Consider the following 16978-nt stretch of genomic DNA (forward strand, 5'->3'; position numbering starts at 1 on the left):
ATGTGTAGCAGATCACTGGGGTATGCATAGTAGACAGTATATCAGGGACAGTTGGTTTTGTAGTGAAGACCAGTGAGGAAATGGGGGATGCGTAGCAGATCACTGAGATATGCGTAATACACAGTATGTCAGGGACAGTTGGTTTTGTAGTAGAGAACAGTGAGGGAATGGGAGATGTGTAGTAGATCACTGGAGTATGCGTAGTAGACAGTATGTCAATGACAGTTGGTTTTGTAGTGGAGAACAGTGAGGAAATGGGAGATGTGTAGCAGATCACTGAGGTATGCGTAGTACACAGTATGTCAGGGACAGTTGGTTTTGTAGTAGAGAACAGTGAGGGAATGGGAGATATGTAGCAGATCACTGGGGTATGCGTAGTAGACAGTATATCAGGGACAGTTGGTTTTGTAGTGAAGAACAGTGAGGAAATGGGAGATGTGTAGCAGATCACTGAGGTATGTGTAGTAGACAGTATGTCAATGACAGTTGGTTTTGTAGTAGAGAACAGTGAGGAAATGGGAGATGTGTAGCAGATCACTGAGGTATGTGTAGTAGACAGTATATCAGGGACCGTTGGTTTTGTAGTAGAGAACAGTGAGGAAATGGGAGATGTGTAGCAGATCACTGAGGTATGCGTAGTAGACAGTATATCAGGGACAGTTGGTTTTGTAGTAGAGAACAGTGAGGAAATGGGAGATGTGTAGCAGATCACTGGGGTATGCGTAGTAGACAGTATATAGGGACAGTTGGTTTTGTAGTAGAGAACAGTGAGGGAATGGGAGATGTGTAGCAGATCACTGAGGTATACGTAGTAGACAGTATGTCAGGGACAGTTGGTTTTGTAGTAGAGAACAGTGAGGAAATGGGCGATGTGTAGCAGATCACTGAGGTATGCGTAGTAGACAGTATATCAGGGACAGTTGGTTTTGTAGTAGAGAACAGTAAGGAAATGGGAGATGTGTAGCAGATCACTGAGGTATGCGTAGTAGACAGTATATCAGGGACAGTTGGTTTTGTAGTAGAGAACAGTGAGGGAATGGGAGATGTGTAGCAGATCACTGAGGTATACGTAGTAGACAGTATGTCAGGGACAGTTGGTTTTGTAGTAGAGAACAGTGAGGAAATGGAAGATGTGTAGCAGATCACTGAGGTATGCGTAGTAGACAGTATATCAGGGACAGTTGGTTTTGTAGAAGAGAACAGTGAGGAAATGGGAGATGTGTAGCAGATCACTGGGGTATGCGTAGTAGACATTATATCAGGGACAGTTGGTTTTGTAGTAGAGAACAGTGAGGGAATGGGAGATGTGTTGCAGATCACTGAGGTATGTGTAGTAGACAGTATGTCAGGGACAGTTGGTTTTGTAGTAGAGAACAGTGAGGGAATGGGAGATGTGTAGCAGATCACTGGGGTATGCGTAGTAGACAGTATATCAGGGACAGTTGGTTTTGTAGTGGAGAACAGTGACGAAATGGGAGATGTGTAGCAGATCACTGGGGTATGCGTAGTAGACATTATATCAGGGACAGTTGGTTTTGTAGTAGAGAACAGTGAGGGAATGGGAGATGTGTTGCAGATCACTGAGGTATGTGTAGTAGACAGTATGTCAGGGACAGTTGGTTTTGTAGTAGAGAACAGTGAGGGAATGGGAGATGTGTAGCAGATCACTGGGGTATGCATAGTAGACAGTATATCAGGGACAGTTGGTTTTGTAGTGAAGACCAGTGAGGAAATGGGGGATGCGTAGCAGATCACTGAGATATGCGTAATACACAGTATGTCAGGGACAGTTGGTTTTGTAGTAGAGAACAGTGAGGGAATGGGAGATGTGTAGTAGATCACTGGAGTATGCGTAGTAGACAGTATGTCAATGACAGTTGGTTTTGTAGTGGAGAACAGTGAGGAAATGGGAGATGTGTAGCAGATCACTGAGGTATGCGTAGTACACAGTATGTCAGGGACAGTTGGTTTTGTAGTAGAGAACAGTGAGGGAATGGGAGATGTGTAGCAGATCACTGGGGTATGCGTAGTAGACAGTATATCAGGGACAGTTGGTTTTGTAGTGAAGAACAGTGAGGAAATGGGGGATGTGTAGCAGATCACTGAGATATGCGTAGTACACAGTATGTCAGGGACAGTTGGTTTTGTAGTAGAGAACAGTGAGGGAATGGGAGATGTGTAGTAGATCACTGGGGTATGCGTAGTAGACAGTATGTCAATGACAGTTGGTTTTGTAGTAGAGAACAGTGAGGGAATGGGAGATGTGTAGCAGATCACTGGGGTATGCGTAGTAGACAGTATATCAGGGACAGTTGGTTTTGTAGTAGAGAACAGTGAGGAATTGGGAGATGTGTAGCAGATCACTGGGGTATGTGTAGTAGACAGTATATCAGGGACAGTTGGTTTTGTAGTAGAGAACAGTGAGGGAATGGGAGATGTGTAGCAGATCACTGAGGTATACGTAGTAGATAGTATGTCAGGGACAGTTGGTTTTGTAGTAGAGAACAGTGAGGGAATGGGAGATGTGTAGCAGATCACTGAGGTATGCGTAGTAGACAGTATGTCAATGACAGTTGGTTTTGTAGTAGAGAACAGTGAGGAAATGGGAGATGTGTAGCAGATCACTGAGGTATGCGTAGTAGACAGTATGTCAGGAACAGTTGGTTTTGTATTAGAGAACTGTGACGGAATGGGAGATGTGTAGCAGATCACTGAGGTATGCGTAGTAGACAGTATGTCAATGACAGTTGGTTTTGTAGTAGAGAACAGTGAGGAAATGGGAGATGTGTAGCAGATCACTGAGGTATGTGTAGTAGACAGTATATCACGGACAGTTGGTTTTGTATTAGAGAACAGTGAGGAAATGGGAGATGTGTAGCAGATCACTGAGGTATGCGTAGTAGACAGTATATCAGGGACAGTTGGTTTTGTAGTAGAGAACAGTGGGGAAATGGGAGCTGTGTAGCAGATCACTGAGGTATGCGTAGTAGACAGTATATCAGGGACAGTTGGTTTTGTAGTAGAGAACAGTGAGGGAATGGGAGATGTGTAGCAGATCACTGAGGTATACGTAGTAGACAGTATGTCAGGGACAGTTGGTTTTGTAGTAGAGAACAGTGAGGAAATGGGAGATGTGTAGCAGATCACTGAGGTATGCGTAGTATACAGTATATCAGGGACAGTTGGTTTTGTAGTAGAGAACAGTGAGGGAATGGGAGATGTGTAGCAGATCACTGGGGTATGCGTAGTAGACAGTATGTCAGGGACAGTTGGTTTTGTAGTAGAGAACAGTGAGGGAATGGGAGATGTGTAGCAGATCACTGGTGTATGCGTAGTAGACAGTATGTCAGGGACAGTTGGTTTTGTAGTAGAGAACAGTGAGGGAATGGGAGATGTGTAGCAGATCACTGAGGTATGCGTAGTAGACAGTATATCAGGGACAGTTGGTTTTGTAGTAGAGAACAGTGAGGGAATGCGAGATGTGTAGCAGATCACTGAGGTATGCGTAGTAGACAGTATGTCAGGGACAGTTGATTTTGTAGTAGAGAACAGTGAGGGAATGGGAGATGTGCAGCAGATCACAATGGTATGCGTAGTAGACAGTATATCAGGGACAGTTGGTTTTGTAGTAGAGAACAGTGAGAGAATTGGAGATGTGTAGTAGATCACTGAGGTATGCGTAGTAGACAGTATATCAGGGACAGTTGGTTTTGTAGTAGAGAACAGTGAGGGAATGGGAGATGTGTAGCAGATCACTGAGGTATGCGTAGTAGACAGTATGTCAGGTACAGTTGGTTTTGTAGTAGAGAACAGTGAGGGAATAGGAGATGTGTAGCAGATCACTGAGGTATGTGTAGTAGACAGTATGTCAGGGACAGTTGGTTTTGTAGTAGAGAACAGTGAGGAAATGGGAGATGTGTAGCAGGTCACTGGGGTATGCGTAGTAGACAGTATGTCAGGGACAGTTGGTTTTGTAGTAGAGAACAGTGAGGGAATGGGAGATGTGTAGCAGATCACTTAGGTATGTGTAGTAGACAGTATGTCAGGGACAGTTGGTTTTGTAGTAGAGAACAGTGAGGGAATGGGAGATGTGTAGCAGATCACTGAGGTATGTGTAGTAGACAGTATGTCAATGACAGTTGGTTTTGTAGTAGAGAACAGTAAGGAAATGGGAGATGTGTAGCAGATCACTGAGGTATGTGTAGTAGACAGTATATCAGGGACAGTTGGTTTTGTAGTAGAGAACAGTGAGGAAATGGGAGATGTGTAGCAGATCACTGAGGTATGCGTAGTAGACAGTATATCAGGGACAGTTGGTTTTGTAGTAGAGAACAGTGAGGAAATGGGAGATGTGTAGCAGATCACTGAGGTATGCGTAGTAGACAGTATATCAGGGACAGTTCGTTTTGTAGTAGAGAACAGTGAGGGAATGGGAGATGTGTAGCAGATCACTGAGGTATACGTAGTAGACAGTATGTCAGGGACAGTTGGTTTTGTAGTAGAGAACAGTGAGGAAATGGGAGATGTGTAGCAGATCACTGAGGTATGCGTAGTAGACAGTATATCAGGGACAGTTGGTTTTGTAGTAGAGAACAGTGAGGAAATGGGAGATGTGTTGCAGATCACTGGGGTATGCGTAGTAGACAGTATATCAGGGACAGTTGGTTTTGTAGTAGAGAACAGTGAGGGAATGGGAGATGTGTAGCAGATCACTGAGGTATATGTAGTAGACAGTATATCAGGGACAGTTGGTTTTGTAGTAGAGAACAGTGAGGAAATGGGAGATGTGTAGCAGATCACTGAGGTATGCGTAGTAGACAGTATATCAGGGACAGTTGGTTTTGTAGTAGAGAACAGTGAGGAAATGGGAGATGTGTAGCAGATCACTGGGGTATGCGTAGTAGACAGTATATCAGGGACAGTTGGTTTTGTAGTAGAGAACAGTGAGGGAATGGGAGATGTGTTGCAGATCACTGAGGTATGTGTAGTAGACAGTATGTCAGGGACAGTTGGTTTTGTAGTAGAGAACAGTGAGGGAATGGGAGATGTGTAGCAGATCACTGGGGTATGCGTAGTAGACAGTATATCAGGGACAGTTGGTTTTGTAGTGGAGAACAGTGAGGAAATGGGAGATGTGTAGCAGATCACTGAGGTATGCGTAGTAGACAGTATATCAGGGACAGTTGGTTTTGTAGTAGAGAACAGTAAGGAAATGGGAGATGTGTAGCAGATCACTGAGGTATGCGTAGTAGACAGTATATCAGGGACAGTTGGTTTTGTAGTAGAGAACAGTGAGGGAATGGGAGATGTGTAGCAGACCACTGAGGTATACGTAGTAGACAGTATGTCAGGGACAGTTGGTTTTGTAGTAGAGAACAGTGAGGAAATGGGAGATGTGTAGCAGATCACTGAGGTATGCGTAGTAGACAGTATATCAGGGACAGTTGGTTTTGTAGTAGAGAACAGTGAGGAAATGGGAGATGTGTAGCAGATCACTGGGGTATGCGTAGTAGACATTATATCAGGGACAGTTGGTTTTGTAGTAGAGAACAGTGAGGGAATGGGAGATGTGTAGCAGATCACTGAGGTATGCGTAGTAGACAGTATGTCAATGACAGTTGGTTTTGTAGTAGAGAACAGTGAGGAAATGGGAGATGTGTAGCAGATCACTGAGGTATGTGTAGTAGACAGTATATCACGGACAGTTGGTTTTGTATTAGAGAACAGTGAGGAAATGGGAGATGTGTAGCAGATCACTGAGGTATGCGTAGTAGACAGTATATCAGGGACAGTTGGTTTTGTAGTAGAGAACAGTGGGGAAATGGTAGCTGTGTAGCAGATCACTGAGGTATGCGTAGTAGACAGTATATCAGGGACAGTTGGTTTTGTAGTAGAGAACAGTGAGGGAATGGGAGATGTGTAGCAGATCACTGAGGTATACGTAGTAGACAGTATGTCAGGGACAGTTGGTTTTGTAGTAGAGAACAGTGAGGAAATGGGAGATGTGTAGCAGATCACTGAGGTATGCGTAGTATACAGTATATCAGGGACAGTTGGTTTTGTAGTAGAGAACAGTGAGGGAATGGGAGATGTGTAGCAGATCACTGGGGTATGCGTAGTAGACAGTATGTCAGGGACAGTTGGTTTTGTAGTAGAGAACAGTGAGGGAATGGGAGATGTGTAGCAGATCACTGGTGTATGCGTAGTAGACAGTATGTCAGGGACAGTTGGTTTTGTAGTAGAGAACAGTGAGGGAATGGGAGATGTGTAGCAGATCACTGAGGTATGCGTAGTAGACAGTATATCAGGGACAGTTGGTTTTGTAGTAGAGAACAGTGAGGGAATGCGAGATGTGTAGCAGATCACTGAGGTATGCGTAGTAGACAGTATGTCAGGGACAGTTGGTTTTGTAGTAGAGAACAGTGAGGGAATGGGAGATGTGCAGCAGATCACAATGGTATGCGTAGTAGACAGTATATCAGGGACAGTTGGTTTTGTAGTAGAGAACAGTGAGAGAATTGGAGATGTGTAGTAGATCACTGAGGTATGCGTAGTAGACAGTATATCAGGGACAGTTGGTTTTGTAGTAGAGAACAGTGAGGGAATGGGAGATGTGTAGCAGATCACTGAGGTATGCGTAGTAGACAGTATGTCAGGTACAGTTGGTTTTGTAGTAGAGAACAGTGAGGGAATAGGAGAAGTGTAGCAGATCACTGAGGTATGTGTAGTAGACAGTATGTCAGGGACAGTTGGTTTTGTAGTAGAGAACAGTGAGGAAATGGGAGATGTGTAGCAGGTCACTGGGGTATGCGTAGTAGACAGTATGTCAGGGACAGTTGGTTTTGTAGTAGAGAACAGTGAGGGAATGGGAGATGTGTAGCAGATCACTTAGGTATGTGTAGTAGACAGTATGTCAGGGACAGTTGGTTTTGTAGTAGAGAACAGTGAGGGAATGGGAGATGTGTAGCAGATCACTGAGGTATGTGTAGTAGACAGTATGTCAATGACAGTTGGTTTTGTAGTAGAGAACAGTCAGGAAATGGGAGATGTGTAGCAGATCACTGAGGTATGTGTAGTAGACAGTATATCAGGGACAGTTGGTTTTGTAGTAGAGAACAGTGAGGAAATGGGAGATGTGTAGCAGATCACTGAGGTATGCGTAGTAGACAGTATATCAGGGACAGTTGGTTTTGTAGTAGAGAACAGTGAGGAAATGGGAGATGTGTAGCAGATCACTGAGGAATGCGTAGTAGACAGTATATCAGGGACAGTTCGTTTTGTAGTAGAGAACAGTGAGGGAATGGGAGATGTGTAGCAGATCACTGAGGTATACGTAGTAGACAGTATGTCAGGGACAGTTGGTTTTGTAGTAGAGAACAGTGAGGAAATGGGAGATGTGTAGCAGATCACTGAGGTATGCGTAGTAGACAGTATATCAGGGACAGTTGGTTTTGTAGTAGAGAACAGTGAGGAAATGGGAGATGTGTTGCAGGTCACTGGGGTATGCGTAGTAGACAGTATATCAGGGACAGTTGGTTTTGTAGTAGAGAACAGTGAGGGAATGGGAGATGTGTAGCAGATCACTGAGGTATGCGTAGTAGACAGTATATCAGGGACAGTTGGTTTTGTAGTAGAGAACAGTGAGGAAATGGGAGATGTGTAGCAGATCACTGGGGTATGCGTAGTAGACAGTATATCAGGGACAGTTGGTTTTGTAGTAGAGAACAGTGAGGGAATGGGAGATGTGTTGCAGATCACTGAGGTATGTGTAGTAGACAGTATGTCAGGGACAGTTGGTTTTGTAGTAGAGAACAGTGAGGGAATGGGAGATGTGTAGCAGATCACTGGGGTATGCGTAGTAGACAGTATATCAGGGACAGTTGGTTTTGTAGTGGAGAACAGTGAGGAAATGGGAGATGTGTAGCAGATCACTGAGGTATGCGTAGTAGACAGTATATCAGGGACAGTTGGTTTTGTAGTAGAGAACAGTAAGGAAATGGGAGATGTGTAGCAGATCACTGAGGTATGCGTAGTAGACAGTATATCAGGGACAGTTGGTTTTGTAGTAGAGAACAGTGAGGGAATGGGAGATGTGTAGCAGACCACTGAGGTATACGTAGTAGACAGTATGTCAGGGACAGTTGGTTTTGTAGTAGAGAACAGTGAGGAAATGGGAGATGTATAGCAGATCACTGAGGTATGCGTAGTAGACAGTATATCAGGGACAGTTGGTTTTGTAGTAGAGAACAGTGAGGAAATGGGAGATGTGTAGCAGATCACTGGGGTATGCGTAGTAGACATTATATCAGGGACAGTTGGTTTTGTAGTAGAGAACAGTGAGGGAATGGGAGATGTGTTGCAGATCACTGAGGTATGTGTAGTAGACAGTATGTCAGGGACAGTTGGTTTTGTAGTAGAGAACAGTGAGGGAATGGGAGATGTGTAGCAGATCACTGGGGTATGTGTAGTAGACAGTATATCAGGGACAGTTGGTTTTGTAGTGGAGAACAGTGAGGAAATGGGAGATGTGTAGCAGATCACTGAGGTATGCGTAGTACACAGTATGTCAGGGACAGTTGGTTTTGTAGTAGAGAACAGTGAGGGAATGGGAGATGTGTAGCAGATCACTGGGGTATGCATAGTAGACAGTATATCAGGGACAGTTGGTTTTGTAGTGAAGACCAGTGAGGAAATGGGGGATGTGTAGCAGATCACTGGGGTATGCATAGTAGACAGTATATCAGGGACAGTTGGTTTTGTAGTGAAGACCAGTGAGGAAATGGGGGATGTGTAGCAGATCACTGAGATATGCGTAATACACAGTATGTCAGGGACAGTTGGTTTTGTAGTAGAGAACAGTGAGGGAATGGGAGATGTGTAGTAGATCACTGGAGTATGCGTAGTAGACAGTATGTCAATGACAGTTGGTTTTGTAGTGGAGAACAGTGAGGAAATGGGAGATGTGTAGCAGATCACTGAGGTATGCGTAGTACACAGTATGTCAGGGACAGTTGGTTTTGTAGTAGAGAACAGTGAGGGAATGGGAGATGTGTAGCAGATCACTGGGGTATGCGTAGTAGACAGTATATCAGGGACAGTTGGTTTTGTAGTGAAGAACAGTGAGGAAATGGGGGATGTGTAGCAGATCACTGAGATATGCGTAGTACACAGTATGTCAGGGACAGTTGGTTTTGTAGTAGAGAACAGTGAGGGAATGGGAGATGTGTAGTAGATCACTGGGGTATGCGTAGTAGACAGTATGTCAATGACAGTTGGTTTTGTAGTAGAGAACAGTGAGGGAATGGGAGATGTGTAGCAGATCACTGGGGTATGCGTAGTAGACAGTATATCAGGGACAGTTGGTTTTGTAGTAGAGAACAGTGAGGAAATGGGAGATGTGTAGCAGATCACTGGGGTATGTGTAGTAGACAGTATATCAGGGACAGTTGGTTTTGTAGTAGAGAACAGTGAGGGAATGGGAGATGTGTAGCAGATCACTGAGGTATACGTAGTAGATAGTATGTCAGGGACAGTTGGTTTTGTAGTAGAGAACAGTGAGGAAATGGGAGATGTGTAGCAGATCACTGAGGTATGCGCAGTAGGTAGTATGTCCAATGACAGTTGGTTTTGTAGTAGAGAACAGTGAGGGAATGGGAGATGTGTAGCAGATCACTGAGGTATGCGTAGTAGACAGTATGTCAATGACAGTTGGTTTTGTAGTAGAGAACAGTGAGGAAATGGGAGATGTGTAGCAGATCACTGAGGTATGCGTAGTAGACAGTATGTCAGGGACAGTTGGTTTTGTAGTAGAGAACAGTGAGGGAATGGGAGATGTGTAGCAGATCACTGGTGTATGCGTAGTAGACAGTATGTCAGGAACAGTTGGTTTTGTATTAGAGAACTGTGACGGAATGGGAGATGTGTAGCAGATCACTGAGGTATGCGTAGTAGACAGTATGTCAATGACAGTTGGTTTTGTAGTAGAGAACAGTGAGGAAATGGGAGATGTGTAGCAGATCACTGAGGTATGTGTAGTAGACAGTATATCACGGACAGTTGGTTTTGTATTAGAGAACAGTGAGGAAATGGGAGATGTGTAGCAGATCACTGAGGTATGCGTAGTAGACAGTATATCAGGGACAGTTGGTTTTGTAGTAGAGAACAGTGGGGAAATGGGAGCTGTGTAGCAGATCACTGAGGTATGCGTAGTAGACAGTATATCAGGGACAGTTGGTTTTGTAGTAGAGAACAGTGAGGGAATGGGATATGTGTAGCAGATCACTGAGGTATACGTAGTAGACAGTATGTCAGGGACAGTTGGTTTTGTAGTAGAGAACAGTGAGGAAATGGGAGATGTGTAGCAGATCACTGAGGTATGCGTAGTATACAGTATATCAGGGACAGTTGGTTTTGTAGTAGAGAACAGTGAGGGAATGGGAGATGTGTAGCAGATCACTGGGGTATGCGTAGTAGACAGTATGTCAGGGACAGTTGGTTTTGTAGTAGAGAACAGTGAGGGAATGGGAGATGTGTAGCAGATCACTGGTGTATGCGTAGTAGACAGTATGTCAGGGACAGTTGGTTTTGTAGTAGAGAACAGTGAGGGAATGGGAGATGTGTAGCAGATCACTGAGGTATGCGTAGTAGACAGTATATCAGGGACAGTTGGTTTTGTAGTAGAGAACAGTGAGGGAATGCGAGATGTGTAGCAGATCACTGAGGTATGCGTAGTAGACAGTATGTCAGGGACAGTTGGTTTTGTAGTAGAGAACAGTGAGGGAATGGGAGATGTGTAGTAGATCACTGGAGTATGCGTAGTAGACAGTATGTCAATGACAGTTGGTTTTGTAGTGGAGAACAGTGAGGAAATGGGAGATGTGTAGCAGATCACTGAGGTATGCGTAGTACACAGTATGTCAGGGACAGTTGGTTTTGTAGTAGAGAACAGTGAGGGAATGGGAGATGTGTAGCAGATCACTTGGGTATGCGTAGTAGACAGTATATCAGGGACAGTTGGTTTTGTAGTGAAGAACAGTGAGGAAATGGGAGATGTGTAGCAGATCACTGAGATATGCGTAGTAGACTGTATGTCAGGGACAGTTGGTTTTGTAGTAGAGAACAGTGAGGGAATGGGAGATGTGTAGCAGATCACTGAGGTATGCGTAGTAGACAGTATATCAGGGACAGTTGGTTTTGTAGTAGAGAACAGTGTGGGAATGGGAGATGTGTAGCAGATCACTGGGGTATGCGTAGTAGACAGTATGTCAGGGACAGTTGGTTTTGCAGTAGAGAACAGTGAGGGAATGGGAGATGTGTAGCAGATCACTGAGGTATGCGTAGTACACAGTATGTCAGGAACAGTTGACTTGTGGCAGACAATTTTCTGCCGAAACAGTGTGTAGAAGTAGGGATGTGCAATAGTATTGGAATATGTGACAGAAAATATGATGTGGGGCAGTTGGGATATGTTAGAAGACTGAACAGTTAATGGGCTGCTGAGATGTGTAGCATTATGGTGTGGGGTCAGGTGGGATGTGTAAACGACCAAATAATGAATGGACTACCTGGATTTGAAGGAGACTGTATGAAAAGGCACTAATGGGATGGGATGTGTATCAGACAATGTGGCGTGGAATAGTTTGGGTGTCTACACAACCAGACAGCGAATAGACTTCATGGATGTACAGCAGAATGTGAGAGCAGTTGGGATATGTAAACGACAACCGTGACAGGGGAATGTTTGGATGTACACACGTGAACGAATGTATGTTTAAAGTCAGCATACTGTAGAGATGTGTAGCAGACAACGCACTCAATAGACTGTAGTTATGTTATTTATTTGATTATTTGTTAATATCTATTGTTTGTTTATTTACCAATCAGTGCATTTGTCAAAGGAGTAACATGATGCAAACGTATTTGAAGAGCAATGTAAATTAAAGTTTTGCGATGTAGCTTCATGTTTTCCATGACAAAGCCCGTCTTGCAGACACGAAACGTGATTTAAAATCACACAAACACATTCATACACGACAAACCATATAAATAATTTTAAAAAGCATATATGAAAAGGTGGGATAATTTTGCAGCAATGACGCCATATAGTGTTATTTCCACATCACAAATGTGTTCAAGAACAGTTTGTTAGAAATTGTAATTTTTCCCCTCAACTCAAATGACCCATTTTCAATGTTCTTCGTTCTGCAACCAAAAGTGTGTCGGGGAGGGGGGGGGGGGTGTTGTAACATAGTTATCTCTGAATCTACCCTGTGTACAAATGATACATACGAAACATTTACAGTATTGGCAATGATGGGAATGGCATTTTTGCTTTTAAAATGTGGAATATTCCTAGCCTACTGCAGAAATCATTTACATGATTTCAATGTTAGGCAAACAGTACATATACGAATAGTATTGCAAACATAATAATTAATAACTAACTAAACTGCTCTGATCGCAATGTATTTGTTGTTACCAAAGAATAGTACACATCTCATCATATTACATCACCGTTGCACAAGGGGTTCAACGTTACAAGGTTTGAATCACAGTCAGCTGGCGCACACGTGATAATAAAATAAATACTATATCTACTATATGGGGGCCGCCATCTTGAATGCAGCATAAAACTAAATAAGAGACAAGTTATTTATCTCTTCTAAGCTGCATTCAAGATGGCGGCCCCATATAGTAAATATCGTATTTATTTTTATTATCACGTGTGCGCCAGCTGACTGTGGTTTGAACGATTTCATTGTCATGTCATGTTTAAGTAATGAATTAATTTGTATAGCAACATAGACGTTTACATACAGCCCAAACTCGAGTCTACAAGAGCATGACGTTTTCGGAACGGGAGGGATGATGTTTACATTAAATAATATTCCGTATTTTATTACACAACACATTTGTATGCAATGTATATGGATAATACTAAACATGCTTGCTTATACAAATTAATATTATTCGATTTTATTATTCATAACTATTCACGATTATTTAGATTCCCGGCAAAACAACCCATTTATTTTTTTGATATATTATTATTAATTTTTAGAAAGTAATGAAATTGCTAAATTGATATAATTAATATCTATATATTAAATTATATTGTGGCATGGGTCATTATTTTATTCATCGATACAGTATTTTGTATAATCAAGTACATCTTTAATTGTGCCTCAAAATGGCCCAAATAACCTAATATTTCATATTGTTAAAATAGTATTATTCAACAATATAGTTAATTCACGATTCATTGCCACGTAACACAGTTTCATTTTCATTATTAGCCTTATTCTACTTTCATGTTATCTCATTTTATCAGTAAATGACACGATTAACACGCATACAGTGGCACTAATTGCTAGCCGCTATTGTAAGGCAATCAATACTTTAGGAATGGAGTCAAGTTGTGTTTACAGAATAACACTTGGATAAAGACTTTCCGTTTTCGACATTGAGAAATTCATTCGTTTTATGCAGTAATACAGTATTATTATCAAGTAAAATCATACATGAAATACAACGTGCTGTTCAGGATGTTACAATAAACTTAAGCTTGTTTAACTCTTGTTGACAGCCAATATATAGATGGGTTTTCGACGTAATAATAGCAAATTGACCCATTTTCCATTAGCAAACGAAGGTTGTGATGTCAATCTATTATGGTTTATATATGTATTGAGGTTTATCTCCCGATTACGCGCGACACACATTACCATTTTACAAGCCAGTGTCCTGCAAGTCATATCAAAATATTTAGCCTATGGAAAAATGTGTTATAGCAGAAATAAAATTATAATGAAATGAATCGTTGCAGCGATTATAGACCGTGTTTTGACTAAATATATATATCACCTTCGTCTCGGAGTTTAGTTTAGGAGTGAAATGTGTATTTTATTTAGCTTCAACCACACCCTTAACTGACACTAGTTCGTCTTTCTGGTACGTTCGACACCATATTTGGTTTGAGCAATATGACGCTGGCACTGTACCCATAATTTGGTGTGAACACGACCTTCAGGCAACAGCCAAGCTTCCACTAGATTCCAACCCATCCTATATTTCTGTACATTATGTAAAATATAATAATTATCAAAGAAACCAACTACCCACAAGCCATCGGATTTCATGCATATACTACGTGTAACGTGTGACAGAACTTCCGTTACGTATTACTGTTACAAAGCTACACTGGAGTAGGTACCCACAATTCCATTACGTGTTACTCTTATATAGCTACAACGGACATGTACCATCCAAAGCTTTCGTTATATTTTACTGCTATATCACTACTGTGACACTAGATTAGATACCTTAAGACTTCCGTTACGTGGCGCTGTTATATAGCTACACTAGAGTAGATACCCACAATTCCGTTACGTGTTACTCTTATATAGCTACAACAGACATGTACCATCCAAAGCTTTCGTTATATTTTACTGCTATATAACTACTGTGACACTAGATTAGATACCCCAAGACTTCCGTTACGTGGCGCTGTTATATAACTACACTAGAGTAGGTACCGACAATTCCGTTACGTGTTACTCTTATATAGCTACAACAGACATGTACCATCCAAAGTTTTCGTTATATTTTACTGCTATATCACTACTGTGACACTCGATTAGATACCTTAAGACTTCCGTTACGTGGCGCTGTTATATAGCTACACTGGAGTAGGTACCGACAATTCCGTTACGTGTTACTCTTATATAGCTACAACAGACATGTACCATCCAAAGTTTTCGTTATATTTTACTGCTATATAACTACTGTGACACTAGATTAGATACCTTAAGACTTCCGTTACGTGGCGCTGTTATATAGCTGCACTAGAGTAGGTACCGACAATTCCGTTACGTGTTACTCTTATATAGCTACAACAGACATGTACCATCCAAAGTTTTCGCTATATTTTACTGCTATATCACTACTGTGACACTAGATTAGATACCTTAAGACTTCCGTTACGTGGCGCTGTTATATAGCTACACTAGAGTAGGTACACACAATTCCATTACGTGTTACTGCTATATAGCTACAACAGACATGTATCATCCAAAGTTTTCGCTATATTTTACTGCTATATCACTACTGTGACACTCGATTAGATACCTTAAGACTTCCGTTACGTGGCGCTGTTATATAGCTACACTAGAGTAGATACCCACAATTCCGTTACGTGTTACTCTTATATAGCTACAACGGACATGTACCATCCAAAGCTTTCGTTATATTTTACTGCTATATCACTACTGTGACACTAGATTAGATACCTTAAGACTTCCGTTACGTGGCGCTGTTATATAGCTACACTAGAGGAGGTACACACACAATTTACGTTTTACTGTTATAGCTACATTGGACCATGTTTCATCCAGAGCTTTTGTTTTGTGTTACTGCTATATAGCTACACTAGATTAGGTATCTCAAAACTTTCGTTACGTGTACTGCCATATACTTACACTTGAGTACGTACACAAAAACGTTCGTTACGTGTTACTGTTATATATTTATAGAGTACGTGCCCCCCAGAACTTCTGCTACGTTTTACTGCTATATAACTGCACTAGAATACCTATCCTCATAACTTTCGTTACGTGTTACTCTTTTATATCTATACTACGTACGTATCCAGTACTTCTGATTTGTCAACTTAAAGGCAATCATATTGACCTCTATGTAAATATTCAAACAACATTTAACTTTGCAGCAAATCTCTTCACCTTAAGTCTCATTCAAGGTACACTATCACGGTAAAATCACCTGCTCGATCAGTTGAAATTCAAACCGACGTCTCCACTCTATTTCAAACACATAGACACATGACATACACTCAAATCATTAATAATTCAACCAATCGGATAACGGTAATATGCAATATTCTGTGATATCCTCGACAGTTGCTTGTCATTTCATAATCCTTCAAATAATTATGTAAATACATATCTGGCACAACTGCAATAGCGCTTACTAAAAATATAACTAACGTAACGTGAGAGCATTGTTCATTACGTGAAATAAAGTAAATACGGCAACTGCGATACTTCGTTGCGTTTCAGTGATTTATTTTAATCTGGACACAGACACTATCAATCAATCAACGCCACAATAGTTATTACTTCTGTCGGTATATTTATTTGATTTCATTCGTTGTTCATATCAAACATACCTCTTGTATACTCGTGAGATGGTAACGACGTAACTCGCCCTACGGCTGGTGTGAATTTGGGTATGCAAATTTGTGTATGCAAATTTGTATATGCACCAGATGTATCAAAATATTACTGTAGTTTCCAGATCTTTATAATTCGTATAAAAATATGTTAACCTAGAGAGCATTGCAGAACAAGTTTGGCATCAGAAACACCGTCATTTAATTTATAAAAATAATAGTAATACACTATTACTTTTGTCTTTGTCAGAAAAAATATCGAAGAGGTTTAATAATCTTACCTCCTTTTGCAGTATCTTGCTCTTTATTCAAAACACAAATATCACGACAGTCAATATATTCTCTAAATAATATAGTCACATAGTGTCAAGTAGGTTTGTAATTATCAAAACAAGAATGTATCCAGAGAACTGATTTGCACGTTATTTGAATGTTTGTATTATATTTTGTAGTTGATGGGAATCTGATAACTTGCGATATCGATGTGATCACTGTAGTGTAATAATTCCATCATCGAAATCGCGGAATGTTCAGCTTGATCATAACCGTAAATAGTATGCTCATGTGAGCAACAAATGTATTCAAATCCAGAAGTGTGGTAGTGCACAGAAGTGTCACAGATTGGATAAATCTGCCATAATCGTATGATGGTAGAAACATAATAACCAACTGCTATCGTGTAATCAACCTGGAATGCTACGTACAGTTACAATAACAAATGCGCCATATTTTCTTTTTGAATACTAATGGTTAAGTATCGTTTCTCACCAAAATACAACCGACACAACTTAT

Source organism: Saccoglossus kowalevskii, chromosome 16 (genome assembly GCF_978046115.1).
Source record: "Saccoglossus kowalevskii chromosome 16, keSacKowa6.1, whole genome shotgun sequence".
Lineage (NCBI taxonomy): Eukaryota > Metazoa > Hemichordata > Enteropneusta > Harrimaniidae > Saccoglossus > Saccoglossus kowalevskii.